General features: G+C 38.4%; 1 protein-coding gene and 1 pseudogene across 2 annotated transcripts in view; one reads left to right on the top strand and one right to left on the bottom strand.

Annotated features, from left to right (window-relative positions):
- ATP2C1 (ATPase secretory pathway Ca2+ transporting 1) overlaps window positions 1-14,650 on the top strand; it is a 126,569-nt gene that overhangs the window by 39,016 nt on the left and 72,903 nt on the right. The gene's annotated exons all lie outside the window — the stretch shown is intronic.
- Window positions 1,010-2,809, bottom strand: LOC105942769 (ubiquitin-conjugating enzyme E2 variant 1-like; annotated as a pseudogene).

The raw sequence follows: 14,650 nt of genomic DNA, 5'->3' as shown, positions 1-14,650 counted from the left end.
TTTGGCATGGCTTTTGATTATTTTACAAAAATGCTGACCTAAATTGAGTCTATCGAGAGAAATATAGCACTTTAGTGTGATGTAATTTGGGGGAAGGAGTGCAATACCTGGCTTACTACTACTGGCTTTGCATTCAGGGGTCACTCCTGGTTGGGCACAGGGACCGTGTATGAAACTGGGGATCCAACCCAGGTTGACTGTAAGGAAGGCATCCTACCCAGTGTACTATATCTCTGGTTCCTAGCTTAGTATAATATTTATTCTTTCAGAGAACTCTGAGACCACTGAATTAGCCTGGTAGAAATTATTATCATTTACTTACTTAAATAACTGATAGAATTTTATTAAGACACTAATGTTAAGTGTATACCACCCTGTATTGTTGTTTGGTGATCAGCTTTTTTGCAGGAATACTTAGAAATAATAATTGAAGAGAAAGTATGTAGGAGGTAATCTGTCATATTATCCTTGAGTCTTATTTTGTAAAACTGAAATACAATGACATTTTTGATTAAATTGTGAATTTTCTTAAATGGGATTTAAGGTTATCTTGATGACTGGGGCTGGATAGAACAGCTGGTAAGGTGCTTGCCCTGTAGCTGTCCTGAGTTGGGTCCTTTTTATCCCAGGTGGTCCCCCTGAACCTTCCTAGAGGAGTGATACCTGAGTGCAGAGCCAGAGTAAGTCCTGAGTATCACTAGGTGTGACTCAAAACCAGAATAAATAAAATTCTGATGGTCGTTGTGTTGGGAGTTATTTATTTGTTTGTTTGTTTGTTTATTTATTTTCCTCTAGTGCTGGTGATAGAGCCCGGGGCCTCCATCATGCAAGAATAATGCTTTACAGATAGGCTACATCCTGACCCTTGTGTCTTAAGATAAACTGCCTTTTAATGGGAGTTTCCTTTCAAGTACTTTGAGGTCTACAAAGTGGATCTGGAAAATGGACTGCTTTGGAAAATGAAGACTGCTTAAATTGAATGGGGTGGGAGGGATGGTTTTTTATTTGATTAACTGGTGTAACACTGTCCTGCAGGTGGCTGAAGGAGTTTCATCTTTTCTTCAGACATCTTTCGATGCCAAAGCTCTTACAGGACAACTTTGATGCTATCTATAGGAATTTTGCCATTTTGCTAGCACTGAGATGGCTTCTGGATCCACCACACCATTAGAACTGCTAATTCTACTAATTCTTGCTACAAGTCTTACAAAATGGGGTACGTCTGGGTATTTAGGTCCCCATTCTATTTAAGACTGTATATTCATTTTTCATAAATTATCTGAGCCCGTGGTGGCTGTCAGCTTGTGTTGCTTTCACTCAAAAGTGGCCCCTTATGGCCCTTGTGTCTTAAAAGTTAAGCGTTTAAGTTAAAAAGAATTTCCCAAGAACCATTAATTATGATCATAAAGTTTTAAAAACAGGTCCCCATTTCAGCTTATCTTAATTAGCTTTTCATTTGTCGTATAAATAAGGCTTCTATATAACATATGATATAATGTAATTAATTCATTTCACTGGGCTTTGTTCTGTTCTTCCTCCCTTTTGTTGTTGCTGTGGTGACAAGGGCTGTACACTTGGTTGAGGTACCACATGCTTTTGGTTGCAGTGTCCTCTGGGGTCACACACTTGAGTTGCAGTGAGCTGGAGATTGCACACCTTTTGTTATAGCACCAGGGAGCACAGAGCAGTGCCACCAGGATTGGACTCAGCGTGTGGGTTGTGTTGCTGGGAATTGAACTCATGGCCTCGTGCCTGTTAGGCAGGTACTTCATTGCTGAGCAGGTACTTCATTCCCCAAGAATGTGGCTTCTTAAACTTTTTCCATTTGTGATCTCTTTTTGCCCCCCAAATTTTTATGTGACCTAAGGCATGTCACATAAAAGGTATCAAAATAAAACATTTACTAATAATTATACATTTATTTTAAAAATTTAATATTATGTGGGACCCCCCTCCCCCCATATGAGGTTGTTACCCAGATATAGGAAGCTGGGTCCTAGAGGAAAGGTGGTTATATTAGACCAGTACCTAAGGCTGGGTTTCTAGACTGGGAGGCAGAATTGCAAGTTGCTTTGACCTTTCTTTTGGATTGTACGTGTGTGAGTCTCACTTGGAGGTGCTCAGTGCTTACTCCTGACTCTGTACTCGAAGATCACTCCTGACTGGGGTTGTAAGAGTGGGTTTGGGATCAAATTAGCATGGCTGTGTGCAAGGCAAGCCTTACCCGCTGTGCCATCTCTCTAGTCCGCTTTTGGAATCTCACTTCTGTAGTGTGAGTTCTACATTCCCTTGGAAACAGGCAAAAGTGATTTATGGTACAAATGCCAGAATAGTATGCTAAGCCTTCTTTTAATGGCATGCAAAATGAATCTCTGCTATGTCCCTTTCTTAATGCTTGTCAGGGCTTCTATTTACTGAGCGTTTACATCTGGTTGTGAAAGGGCCTGTGATCCATGGGAAATTTTTGCTTCCTGTCCCACTCCAGAAGAAAGAATGTGGTCTTCGTTTACAATTCTTTAGAGGTTGGTAGTTTAGTTAGTATTTCAGTTATGTTATCTTGTTATATACCTTTGATTTGTTCGACCATCAGATATTAATTCCCTTTGGTTCCTTTTTTCCTTTCTTAATTCCCCTCCTGATGTTGTGATGACTGGAGGTTACATACGCTTGGTTGTGCTTGGTCATCGGGAGTTACATGCTTGGTTACGTGCACAGGCCATTGTACAGCTTGTTGTGGAGTCTCAAATGTCAGTGCAACCAGGATCTTGCTCAGAGCATGTGGGTGATGCTGGCAATCAGATTTGTGCATTCTCCTTCCAAGGCAGGTTCTTTTCTTTCTGAACTATCTGATCTCTTGCCATAGAAAAGAGGGGAGATGATCTTGTGTGAGAGTGGAGATTAGGGATGGATAAAAGAGACATTCTACGGTAGGAGAACTGACTGAAACTGGCCTCGCAGATAGAGAGTGAAGGTTAGGCTGAGTCAGAAATGACTAGAAGCTGGTAAATCAACATAAGTGGGTTAATGGAGGTGCCTCTGACTGTGATTGGAAGAATTAGCTGCTCTGGGAACTGGCCAGAAGGGAGTATGTTGAAGGTCAGATTGCCGTAGTGTCTGTGTCATATATAGGTTGTGTATGGAGAGAGATTTTAAAATTGAGTATCAGTAGGGCTGGAAAAACAAGATTCAGAGTGACCTCTTGGGGCAAAGGCCTTCATGTACCCAGTTCTCCGTGGAAAGTCAGGCATATGGCTCTTGTCCACTGGTTGAAAACGCTGGCTTCTTCACTCAGTGCAGTGTGCTCAGAGGATTTTGGTAATATCAAGAGATGGTTTTATTTAGCACAGCACAACTCTGAGGGTATCGCCGGTAGGTAGAAGCCAAGAGGTGCTGATAAACATCCTCTGATATTTAGATTCCCCCCCACGAACCAAGAGCTATCTGGCCCCCTAACTTAGGGGTGCCCGGGTTGAGAAATACTATTCTAACCAAAGTGAAGGAAGTAAACGTTGAACTTGGTTTTCTTACTAAAGAGATGGTGCTGAAAGTAACTCATGTTTGTTAGAATAACAAAAGACAAGATATGTAAGGGGCTTGGCATGAGAAAGTTGCTTAGGAAATGTGAATTTTTTAAAATTTGATTTGAGGAAATCTGTTTTATCATTGGTCTCTTAACCTCTAGTTTTTTTGTTTGTTTTTGGGCCACAGCTGGCAATGCTCAGGGGTTACTCCTGACTCTGCACTCAAGGACTTACTCCTGGCAGTGCTGGGAACCATATAGGATGCTTGGGCACAACCCCCCGGGTGAGTTGTGTGCAAGGCAAACACCCTACCTGCTATATACTATTACATTACTCCAGCCCCAAACAACCTCTAGTTTTAAGACTTGATTTTTTTTCTGAGAGGTGAATTGGAATGTCCAGAAAAACCTATAATGTTTTTCATGTGGTTTCATTAGATTATGGTTTTTGACTGCTTAGGTTTGGGTTTAAGTGTGTCATGATCTATAACTAGATGAGACACATATTAAACTCTAAAAAAAGGATCCCGAGATAATTGGCAAGTGGCGCTTGGCTTGCATGTGGCCAAACTGTGTTCAATCACGAGCACTACCGTCTCCTGAACCCACCACATGTAATTCCTGGATGTAGAGTCAGAAGTAAGCAAGCCCTGAGCAACTCCAGGTGTGGCCCTTACCCCCTTTACTCCCCCGCCAAAAAAAAATCTGAAGAAAAATTTTATCTGCTCTGTATGGTTAAGTTCATTGTTTACCTTTCCTCAAAGTTGTTGCTCTTTGAATTGTCTGTGACATAAAAACTGAAGTGTTGTTTTTTTCTGTTAGAAAATACTGGACCCTCTGTGTCTTTAAAGGCCTGTTACTTTATCCACTTACATATTGTCAGTACATATGGCTCTGAAATAGAGCTCTTCCTCCGTTTATTTGTTCTGTTTTAGGGGCCACATGGGTGCTACTCAGGGCTTACTCCCAGCTCTGTGCCTGGGAGACATTGTGCGGTGCTGAAATAGAGCTGGGGTTGGCTCATGTGCAAAGTAAGCTCCAAACCTCTGCTCTCTCTCCCGCTCTGGTTAATCTCTTTACTCACTATAGGAATAAGACACATGAATTCTTATTTCCAACACAGGGAACCATTCCACTGGAAAATGCATACCAGTCATCGTCTCACTGTGTTAATAAGTGTGCTTACTTGTACATTGTTGTGTGACATTCTGATTTTTAAGCAGTTGTTGGAAGTTCTTTGCTGCTATCTCTTTCCTTTTAGGAAAAAATAAAACTAAACTTTCAGAAAAGTTTTAGTCTGCTGCTCTTTTAATATTCCCTCTATAATAGGCAGTGATATGGTGCCGGAATTTAGTGACCTGTTTCTGGAACTCTTATTATTTATTTTTTATTAATAGCAGGTAGAACTTAGAAATAAAATTGTTCCTATTTTTATATTAAACTAAGATGATTGAAAACAATCCATTTGTTAAGTTGTTAGAAAATTTTAACTTTTGAGGAAAACCACTTAAAATAGAAAAGTCTTTGTAAATTTTTGAAGTGCATTTTGTGGAAGCAAAGGCATTCTTATTCAGTTTAAACCTGTAGTAGTCAGAATTGATACCCTTCAATGCTATTAAATTGTACCTGACCACAAATTGCCTCTGTGGGTGTGATTGTACATGACTTCTTGTTGTACCAGTAACATTTAGGTCAGGTAAGTACAGGGTGAGGAGGAGGCCATGGTCATCTCTTTGACTCATAAGGGTGGGAGAACAGGAAGGGAAAGGGTATCTGCCATAGGTTTCAGCAGTTGAATTACTGGCTCATGTCGGTGATACCTTTTGCAGAGGGAAACCATAGTCTTTAAAATAAAACCTTTCATTCCCCTAGATATTACTAGTAAAATAATTATTGCTAAACAAAGACTTTTGAATATAACAGGTGTGTGTTCAGTATATGTTGACAAGCAAAATTGACAAATATTTAAGAAAGATAATACGATGCTTTGTTTCTCATTCCTCATACCCAATTTTTATCAGGAGTAGAAATAATTTCTGTAAACTGATAGACCAAAAACTGGAATATTATGTCCTCTTTTAAACTCAGTGATTTAAAAATGGAAAGGTCAGATTATTTCCAAGTGTAATTGTTTAACTTGTCTAAGTGTTCCTTGTCAATTGCTTGCCTTGCATGCAGCTGACCTGGGTTCAGTGTCTGGCATCCCGTATGGTCCCCCAAGCACTGCCAGGAGTAATTTCTGTGTGCAGAGCCAGAAGTAACACCTGTGCACATCTGGCTGTGTTCCCAAAACAAAAATATAAAAATCAAAAGTGAAAATTAACTTTTAATGGCAAAGATTTACTTTTCAGAGGCTTTTCTAAAATCTTTAAGCTTTCTAATTGACATAATTAAAAACTTCACAGATCTAAAAGAGGTATAAAAATTCCCACATAGGGGCTGGAGCAATAGCACAGTGGGTGGGGCGTTTGCCTTGCACGCGGCCGACCCTGGTTCGAGTCCCATCATCCCATATGGTCTCCTGAGCACCGCCAGTGTTAATTTCTGAGTGAAGAGCCAGGAGTAACCCTTCCTGCATCACGAGGTGTGACCCAAAAAGCAACAATAATAATAATACTAATAATAATAATTCCCACATACCCTTTCCCCAGTTCCTCCAAATGTTGACATCTTAGTGTAAGCACAGCACTATGGACAAAATCAAGAAAATTCATGTTTATAAATAATCCTTTTCCTGGTTCAGAATCCAGTTTAACTTTGTATGCAAGCATATTTTCTCAGTCTCTTCCCATCTATTAGATTTCTTGGTCTTTTAAATGTTTTTCATGATCCTCACACTTGAATACCAGTCATTTTTTGTTTTGGAGTGTACCTCTCAGTTGGATTACTTGGTGTTTTCACTGGCCATGCTAACTGGTCACTGACTAAGATGGCCTTGTCCATGCTTCTCCATTGTAAGTTTATAAACACCTTCCTTTGTAATTCATAGTTACATATATTTTCCTTGTAATGTAATAACAATTGTAATTTGTACCTTCTTGTGGGGAGGTGCTTTGAAAGTACAGAATCCTTTGTTCATGGGTCAGTTTTTTCATCTGTTAATTGTTCTGGTTAGCAGCAGTTAGACATGTTGCTTAATGATTTTCTGATTTCCTTTTTCTGCTACATTAGTTTATTAGGATTCTGTTAAGGCAGAACTGTTCCTTTTTTATGTATTATCCAGTTTTTAAAATTTAAATAGTTTTGTGGATACTTAATTTCACTGTGCGTTAAAACCCATATTGTTTGACTTTGGTTCTTAGAGTGCTTTCACATTTACTGGTATCCTTTTTACAATGCCTCTGTTTCATTTTTTGAGTACTAATTTACTTTATTGGTACCAAAAGATGTATCCAATGCATTTCATATTTGTTCAGTTTGCACCAGCAGCCACAAAAATTAGTCATTCTTGGAAAGAGATTGGTTTATTTTATTTGGGAATGGTTTCTGGAAACCAAAATCAGTTTGTCTGGTGTGCTTGATATTACTGTGGTTTCATTGTTCCTTGACCCTCTCAGGTGCTAAAACTAGCAAATGTATGCATTATAATATGCATGCACATGTACTAACCTTATTTGTCCATATATCTATGTAAGTTAAAAAAAACGTCTGAGTCATTCTGTTGCTGTCAGTTCCAGTTCCACATCATGAGTTTCATTCTGGGTTTGTTTGTTTTTTCCCCCTGCTAGTTTTCCCCTTTTCTTGTATTTCCTTGTCCAGAGATAAGAAATGTGGTTCTCATTCACAATATATTTACTTGTCAGTTCTAGTACACATGTGTGTAGATACACACAAACAATTTCCAAGCACCTTATCTATTCCTCTCTGAGAAATAACATTTTTAAAGTTGAGCATTTTTAAAGTTTACAGTCTTTCGGCTTTACAATACACAGTCAAAATGTGTTTTTGGACCTTCCTTAGGTTAGTTCTTTTTACTTTCTTCTACAGTATGGTTATGTTACTTGTTTGTGACAAAATTTGGTTCACCTATGAACTATTGGTATTCTCTTCCAATCCTTTTTTTTAGTTTCTTCAACCTTTTGAAGTTAATGATGAGCACATCCCTCCTTCATTATCTGTAATGAAGACCTCTACTTAAAAAGACTTTATTTGCTTAGAGTTAGCAACAGTTGTAATTGCTTTGGGTAGTAGCAGTTCACTTGAAAGGATCGTTCTCTGGGGCTTGCTCCCTGGTTCCTTAGTTACAGCTTTCATTTCTTCCTATGCCACACTTGGGAATTGATTTCGTTTATGGTTCCATAATTGTAAGTATTTGAAATCAATTCTGCAACTAAATCTTCTTTGTTCTGGATGCATAGTTTTAGACTCAAAGTTACCCATAGACTGATTACTAATTATCTTATTGCTGGAGTAAATTGTAAATTAAATTTTCAGATCTTGGCTTTTTTTTTTTGAGATATAATTCACATACTGTAATGTTTGTTCTTCTAAAGTACTCTCCTAAAGTTAAGTGGTTTTTAGTATCTTTATAAGGATATATATTGATCTAATTCCAGAGCATTTCGATTGCTACCCAGAAATCATCTATTCGCCTTGAAACTACTAATCTATGTTTTTGTCTCTCACTTGTTTATTTGGACATTTCATGTTAATAGAATCAGGTAATGGGTAACCGCTTTATACCCTGACTTCTTAGGCGTACTTACTGCGTTTTTTCATTTAGCCAAAACTTGGTTTCTGTATTTAGCCATATTGCATCAAGTATTAGTTTTGTATCCATTGTATGGATATATGGATATAGTCATATTTTGTTTATTTCATAGATTATGGACATACGAGTTATTTCTACTTTTTGACTTACAAATATTGCAGTGAATATTCATGTATAGGTTTTTTGTGCTCTCCCCCCTCCCGTTTTGTAGTTGTAGGAATTGAACTCAGGTTTCCTGCTTGCAAGGCATATGGAGTACTGGGGATTAAACCAGGTTTGACCTTCTTTACCTGTTGTGCTGTAAAGAATCACAACATTCCCAACTCCAACTCCACATTCCCAACTCTTGTGAATATTCTTGGTTCTTTTGGGTGTATGCTTCAGAGTGGAAGTGCTGGCTTATGTGGTAATTCTTTCTGTTTATTTATTGAAAGGACTACAGTGGTTGTACCATTTTTCATTCCCACCAGCAGTATATGAGAGTTCCAGTTAATATCAATACATTCTCTCCAGCATATTACTTTTTGTCTGTTTTCTAAAAAATGGCTATACTGGGGGTATGAAATAATATGTATATAATTTATATGTATTGGGTCCTGAGCTCAAACCCAAGCCTCATGCTTGGGAGGCATATGCTCTAGCACTGAGCTATATCCCTGACCTTGAAATAGTATCTTGTGGTTTTGATTTATGTTCCCCTAGAGAGTAATGTTATTAAGCATCTTCTCATGTGCTTGCTTCTTAGACCTTTGCATAGCTTCAGAGAAATGTTCATGTCCTTCTACTCCTTTTTTGTAAGTCTGTTTGCTTTTTTGTTACCAGATTGTAGTTTATTATGTATACTGCATAGGAATGTGTCCTATACCTGTTCTTATACTAGTATGCAAAGAGGTTTGTGTTGGAGTACTTAGTCTAATATAACGTCTTTATCAAGCATATTATTTGCAAGTATTTCTTCCATCCTGTATATTGTGATTTCATTTTCTTGATAATCTCTTGAAGAACACATGTAAAATTTTGATGGACTAGTTTTTTTTTTTTTATTATTGTGGTGGTAGTTTTGTGTTTTGTTGTTATGTCTTAGAAATTGCTGCCTGCTACAGGATGACAAAGATCAGTGTTTTTTCATATTTTGTTTTGTTTCACATTTTTGTATGTGTGTGAGGTAGGTGTAATTCATTATAATTTGTATGTAGTAATTCAGTTACCCATTTGTTGAAGACTGTTCTTTCTCTGTTGAATTAACTTGGCATGGTTGCAAAAAATCAAGCAACCTTTTTTAAAAAAATTAAGCGTTTAGTTCTAGACTCAATTCTGTTGCACTGGTCTTTATGTTTGACTGATGTCAGTACACACTTTTTGTATAAACTGCAGCTTTCGTAGTATGATTTGGAATCAGGGAGTATTTTTTCTTTTTAAAGATAGTTTTGTTTATTCTGAACCCCTTGCCTTACCATATGAAATTTTAGAATGAGCTTCTTCCTATTTTTTTTTCTCTTGGGCTGGGGGTACACATACCTGGCTGTGTTCAGGAGCTTCTCCCAATTCAGTGCTTGAAAATTACCCTCGCAGTGCTTAGAGGATTATGCAGTGCCAAGAATCCAACCCTAAACTCACACAGACAAGGCAAGGGTTTTATTTTTTTTTTTATTTATTTTTTTGGGTCACACCCAGCAATGCTCAGGGGTTACTCCTGGCTTTGCACTCAGGAATTACTCCTTGCGGTGCTTGGGGGACCATATGGGATGCCGGGGATCGAACCCGGGTTGGCCACGTGCAAGGCAAACAACGCTGTGCTATCGCTCCGGCCCCAAGGCAAGGGTTTTACCACTGAGCCACTTACCCACCCTCAGCTCCTGCATTTCTGTAAAAAATAAGGCAGTTGGAATTTTTGTAAGCATTGCATTGAATTGTCCCTTTGAGGTTCTGTGATTATAGGTACAAAGACAAGACCTTTTTAAGCATTGGGGTGGCATTCTAAGTATTGGTGCAAAATGTCTTTAAACATTTGAGTTATTTAATTTCTTTTTGCCATTATCCATAGACAAAAACCTTAGACCATAATGGAAAAGATTGAAATGCATAATCATAACACTTAAAAAAATAGATAAATTGCAAACCAGTGATAAGAGTACTTGAAACAAATGACAAAAGATCCTTTAAATCTGTAAGATACAGCTAGTAACTCATAGGAGAAAAATGGCCATGGATTACAAATAACCATTTTCATTGAGAAAGATTCATAGAGATGGCCAAAAGATAAACGAAAAGGAGTTCAACCTTAGTAATAATGGAAATTAAATGAAACATTTCCACTCATAAAACTGGCAAAGATTTAATAAATGTAGTGGTGCTTTCTTGGCTGGATTGTAAGGAAATTAAAAGCTCCTGAATGTTGTTAGGACTTCTTTGGAAAATTGTTTGGCAATAACTGTCATAAATTAACAATGCGCTCAAAAAGTTCATATTGGAGATATATCTTGTACCTGTACTTGAACCATAATACAGAGATTTAGGGATGTTTGCTATAGTAACATAATAGAAGAAGATAGGGATGAGCCAGATGTATGCCACCAAGAGAGGACTGGTTAACTCAGAGTAAAAATAAAACAGTCTATGAACTTAAAAAAAATGAGGCAGGTTAGTGTGTGTGGTAAAGAGAAAGAAGTCCAAGGGTTGGGGATGTAATTTTGTGGAAGAGCATTTGCCTTGCATGTGAGGCCCTGCCTTCAGTCCTCTGCACCTGCGGAGGTGGGGGTGGGGAGGAAAGAATAAAACCAAAGGAAAAAGGGTAGGAAGGGAAAGTTAAGAGGTCCAAAATGGGTGAAAAGATAAAGCAGTTTATGGTTAAATGATGTCTTTTGTAAAACACATGCATGCACTCCAAATCATATTGACAAGGATACAGGAAAACATTTCACAGGGGTTTCTTATAGGCAGTATGACATGAAGTAAAGATTGTCTTGACTTTAAAAAAAAAAACCAACAGTGAACTGATGTTTGATTTATTTTTTTTTTGAAAAAAATAATTATAAAAGACTTAGCATGCTTTTAAAACTCCCTCTAGGAATAAGGGGGGTGGGGGCAGTGTGTGTGTGTGTGTGTGTGTGTGTGTGTGTGTGTGTGTGTGTGTGTGTGTGTGTGTGTTGCATAATGAAAATGGTTGAGAGTGCTCTCTTGGGTTTTTGTTTGTTTTTTTTTTTTGTTTGTTTAGTTTTTTTGCCCAGGGATCACTCTTGGTGGTGCTTGGGAATCATAAACGATGCCAGGTTTCAAAATGTAGAATGCTCTTTTGTCTACAGATATTTAGTAGTATTTAGAAAGTTCCATTCCCAAGCATTGTAAGGGAGAAAATATGATTTGTAATTTTACCTGTCTTCATTGGAATTTGATTATGCTAGTGTTTTTAGCTTCAGGTCCTAGAATTTCCAGTTTTTTTAGTACAAGGCAACCTTTCCATATAATCTGTCTTAACAAATGTTACTAATCAGTTTGTTGTCCTGGAATTTTCAAGAGGATCAGCTCAACTTCCATCATATAGAAAACACCAGCATTCTCTTTCAGAAATGTTACAAAGTCAAAAGTCGACCCTGCTTTTGATTATTGGAAAATTGTTTCTTGAGACTGATTCTATCCTTAGGTAGAGTGTCATTTTTATAATAGTACTTAGTCTACTTGACTAGGTAACCAGTAGCCAGTCTGTTTGACAGTACCTATAATGTTTTTTGTTTATGTGGGAGCTTTTACGGAAATCCAATTAGTAGTCATTCAGTGCGTTCATAATTTTCTTCTGAAGACAAATAGTTCTAATTTTCTCCACCAATCTTAATCTTCTTAAGGCACAATTTCCTGAAATATCATAACATGTCACACTTTGGATAGGCCTTAGGGATGATGGCGTACATGTTATGATTAGGTCACATTGTACTCTTGAGGACATTACTTGGTCTATAAAATGTATCTATCATAATGCAGTTTAAGATGATCTTTACTTTTTTAACAGTGGGGTTATGCTTTGAATAGTTTCACATATCTTTAAATTATAGTTGAGGTCAAGGGGGCTAGAGCAATAGTACAGCAGGTAGGGCGTTTGCCTTGCTTGTGGCTGACCCGGGTTCAGCCCCCAGCATCCCATATGGTTTCCCAAGCACCTTCAGGAGTAATTCCTGAGCACAGAGCCAGAGTAACCCCTGAGCATCGCTGGATGTGATCATGTGTGTGTGTGTGTGTGTATGTATATATATATGTGAATATATATATGCATATACATATATATTTGAGGTCAACTTGTATTGTTTATTATTCTGGAATCTTAGCTTCTGGTACTTCAGTAGTTACCTGCTATCTATCTCTTTGTCCCTCTGCCCATCTGTTCTTGCGTTCATCCATTTTTCCATCTTTTGTAAAGATGGTGAAATTAGTGGTATGTTATCTCACTTACTGATTCAGCCTGATTACCTTGTGTGAAGCATATGAAGAAAAAGTAGTTAGACCTCTCCAGCCTGGATCTGATTTTGTCTTAGATAAATATATGGAGTTTAAGTTGTCAATAAAATACTAAACAGAATAGAGGCTGGTGGCACGGCTGGTGGTACTGAGTTTTTCATGTAGTACTTACTGTAGCCAGAAATATACCGTGTTTTTTTATTAGCCCTGGTGAAATATATAAGGCTTGAAAATTAGTCATTTTAGTAATTTTTAAGTATATGATCTAGTAGTATTAAGTACTTCCACAGTTGGCACTGTAGAGAGAGTACAGTGGGTAAGGCACTTACATTGCATGAGGGCAGCCTTGGGTACAATCCTCGGTTCCCCCAGCTCCACCAGGATTAGTCCATGAGTACAGCAGGTGTGGCCCCCAAACAAATAGACAAACAAAAATAACATGTTTTGAGGGCTGGAGAGATAATACAGTGAATAGGCCACTTGTTTTCCTCATGACAAACTCAGGTTTGATCCCTAGCATCTTATCTGGTCCCCTGAGCATGGCCAGAAGTAACTGCTGAGTGCAGAGTGAGGAGTAAGCATTGTGGGGTGTGGCCAAACTCCCCTCCCCCCAAAAGAAAAAGGACTTAAAAGTGTGTGTGTCACTATTGTTTCCTAGGACCTGGTAGCTTCTTACTACTGCTTGTGTATAAATTGGTTTAATTTAGGTACATCATAAATGGAATCATACAGTAGTTTAGAGTCTAAACTACACTGGTTTACCCAGTTGTTCTAATACAGTTGTTACAGTCATTCAGTGTTCTAATACTACGATGGTGACCTTCCCTCCAACATTGTTCCCATTTTCCCATGCACCCTGGCAAGGCTATTGCAGGCTTTTTAGAGCTAAATGGCTAATGTTACTATCAAAAAAACTGCAGCAAAAGGAAATTTTTTAAAGTTGTTATGTCTCATCAAGGGGTCATTAAATCTTTTACTAAGCTGTTTGTTGCCTGTTACTGTCCTTGTTTGAGCTTACATGACTTCTCTGTTACTTTCCTATCGAATTTGATGGGCTCCTAGTGGGATGTCAGAACTGTGGAATTTGGAGGTGCTGTGCATATGTGGCCACCCGCTCCAGACACTCCAGCATCTGTAGAGCTGGGCCAGTGGGTGAATTTTAGGGCCGTGGCTGTGGATGTGGGTGTGACTGCTTGGGGCTTCTGGAAGTATGAGGGCTGCCCTCTCCCACTTTGGGGAGACCCCAGCGTTCTCCGCCTGAAAACCGGTGTACCTGGAATCTTCCTTGGTTTGGTGCCTGCAGGAATTGGTAGTGAAGCAGGGGAGTTGTGCTGTTGTCGTGGTGTGGAGTGTGGGTGCCACTGCAGTGGCTCTGGCAGGGTGGGTATTCAGCCTGCTCACCTCCTAAGGGCACCCCAGAGTTTTCAGCCTGGAGATTGGTGAACCCATGAGTTTTAGTGGCTTTGTTTGCATCTTTGCCCTTCTCGGATTTAGTCTGAGTCTGTAGAGCTGAGTTGATGGATGAGTTTGTCTTTTATATGCTTTATAACTTATTTGCCCTTTATTTCCTGCCTTTTGTATTTAGTTAAGTTTTGTTTTTTTGGATACTGAAATGTTTTAAGTTCCTGATTCATTGCCTTTTTGTATATGATCTATAGCTGTTTCTCTCATGAGGATTGTGTTTAGTATCCTAAAGTTATCTCACTAATTTGGATTTCTATCCATTTCATTTCAGTAACATACACAAACTCTGATCTGTCCCCACTTTTCAGTTTACTACATCTCAAATCATGTTTTTATAGTGTCCAAAAGCATAAGTTAAAAAAATAATTTGTCTTTTGAATCACGTTGACCTCAGAATGTGGAGCTACAAACCAAAGTTACAATAATGAGGACTTGAAGATGAATAATTATGTGCTTGTTTACTGAGATTTTCTTGCCCTTCCCCCCCCCCCACTTTTTTGGGGATGTGT

The sequence above is a fragment of the Sorex araneus genome, chromosome 4 (genome assembly GCF_027595985.1).
Source record: "Sorex araneus isolate mSorAra2 chromosome 4, mSorAra2.pri, whole genome shotgun sequence".
Classification (NCBI taxonomy): Eukaryota; Metazoa; Chordata; class Mammalia; order Eulipotyphla; family Soricidae; genus Sorex; species Sorex araneus.
The sequence above is the reverse complement of the archived record's forward strand: the minus strand, read 5'-3'. Positions and strand labels throughout refer to the sequence as shown.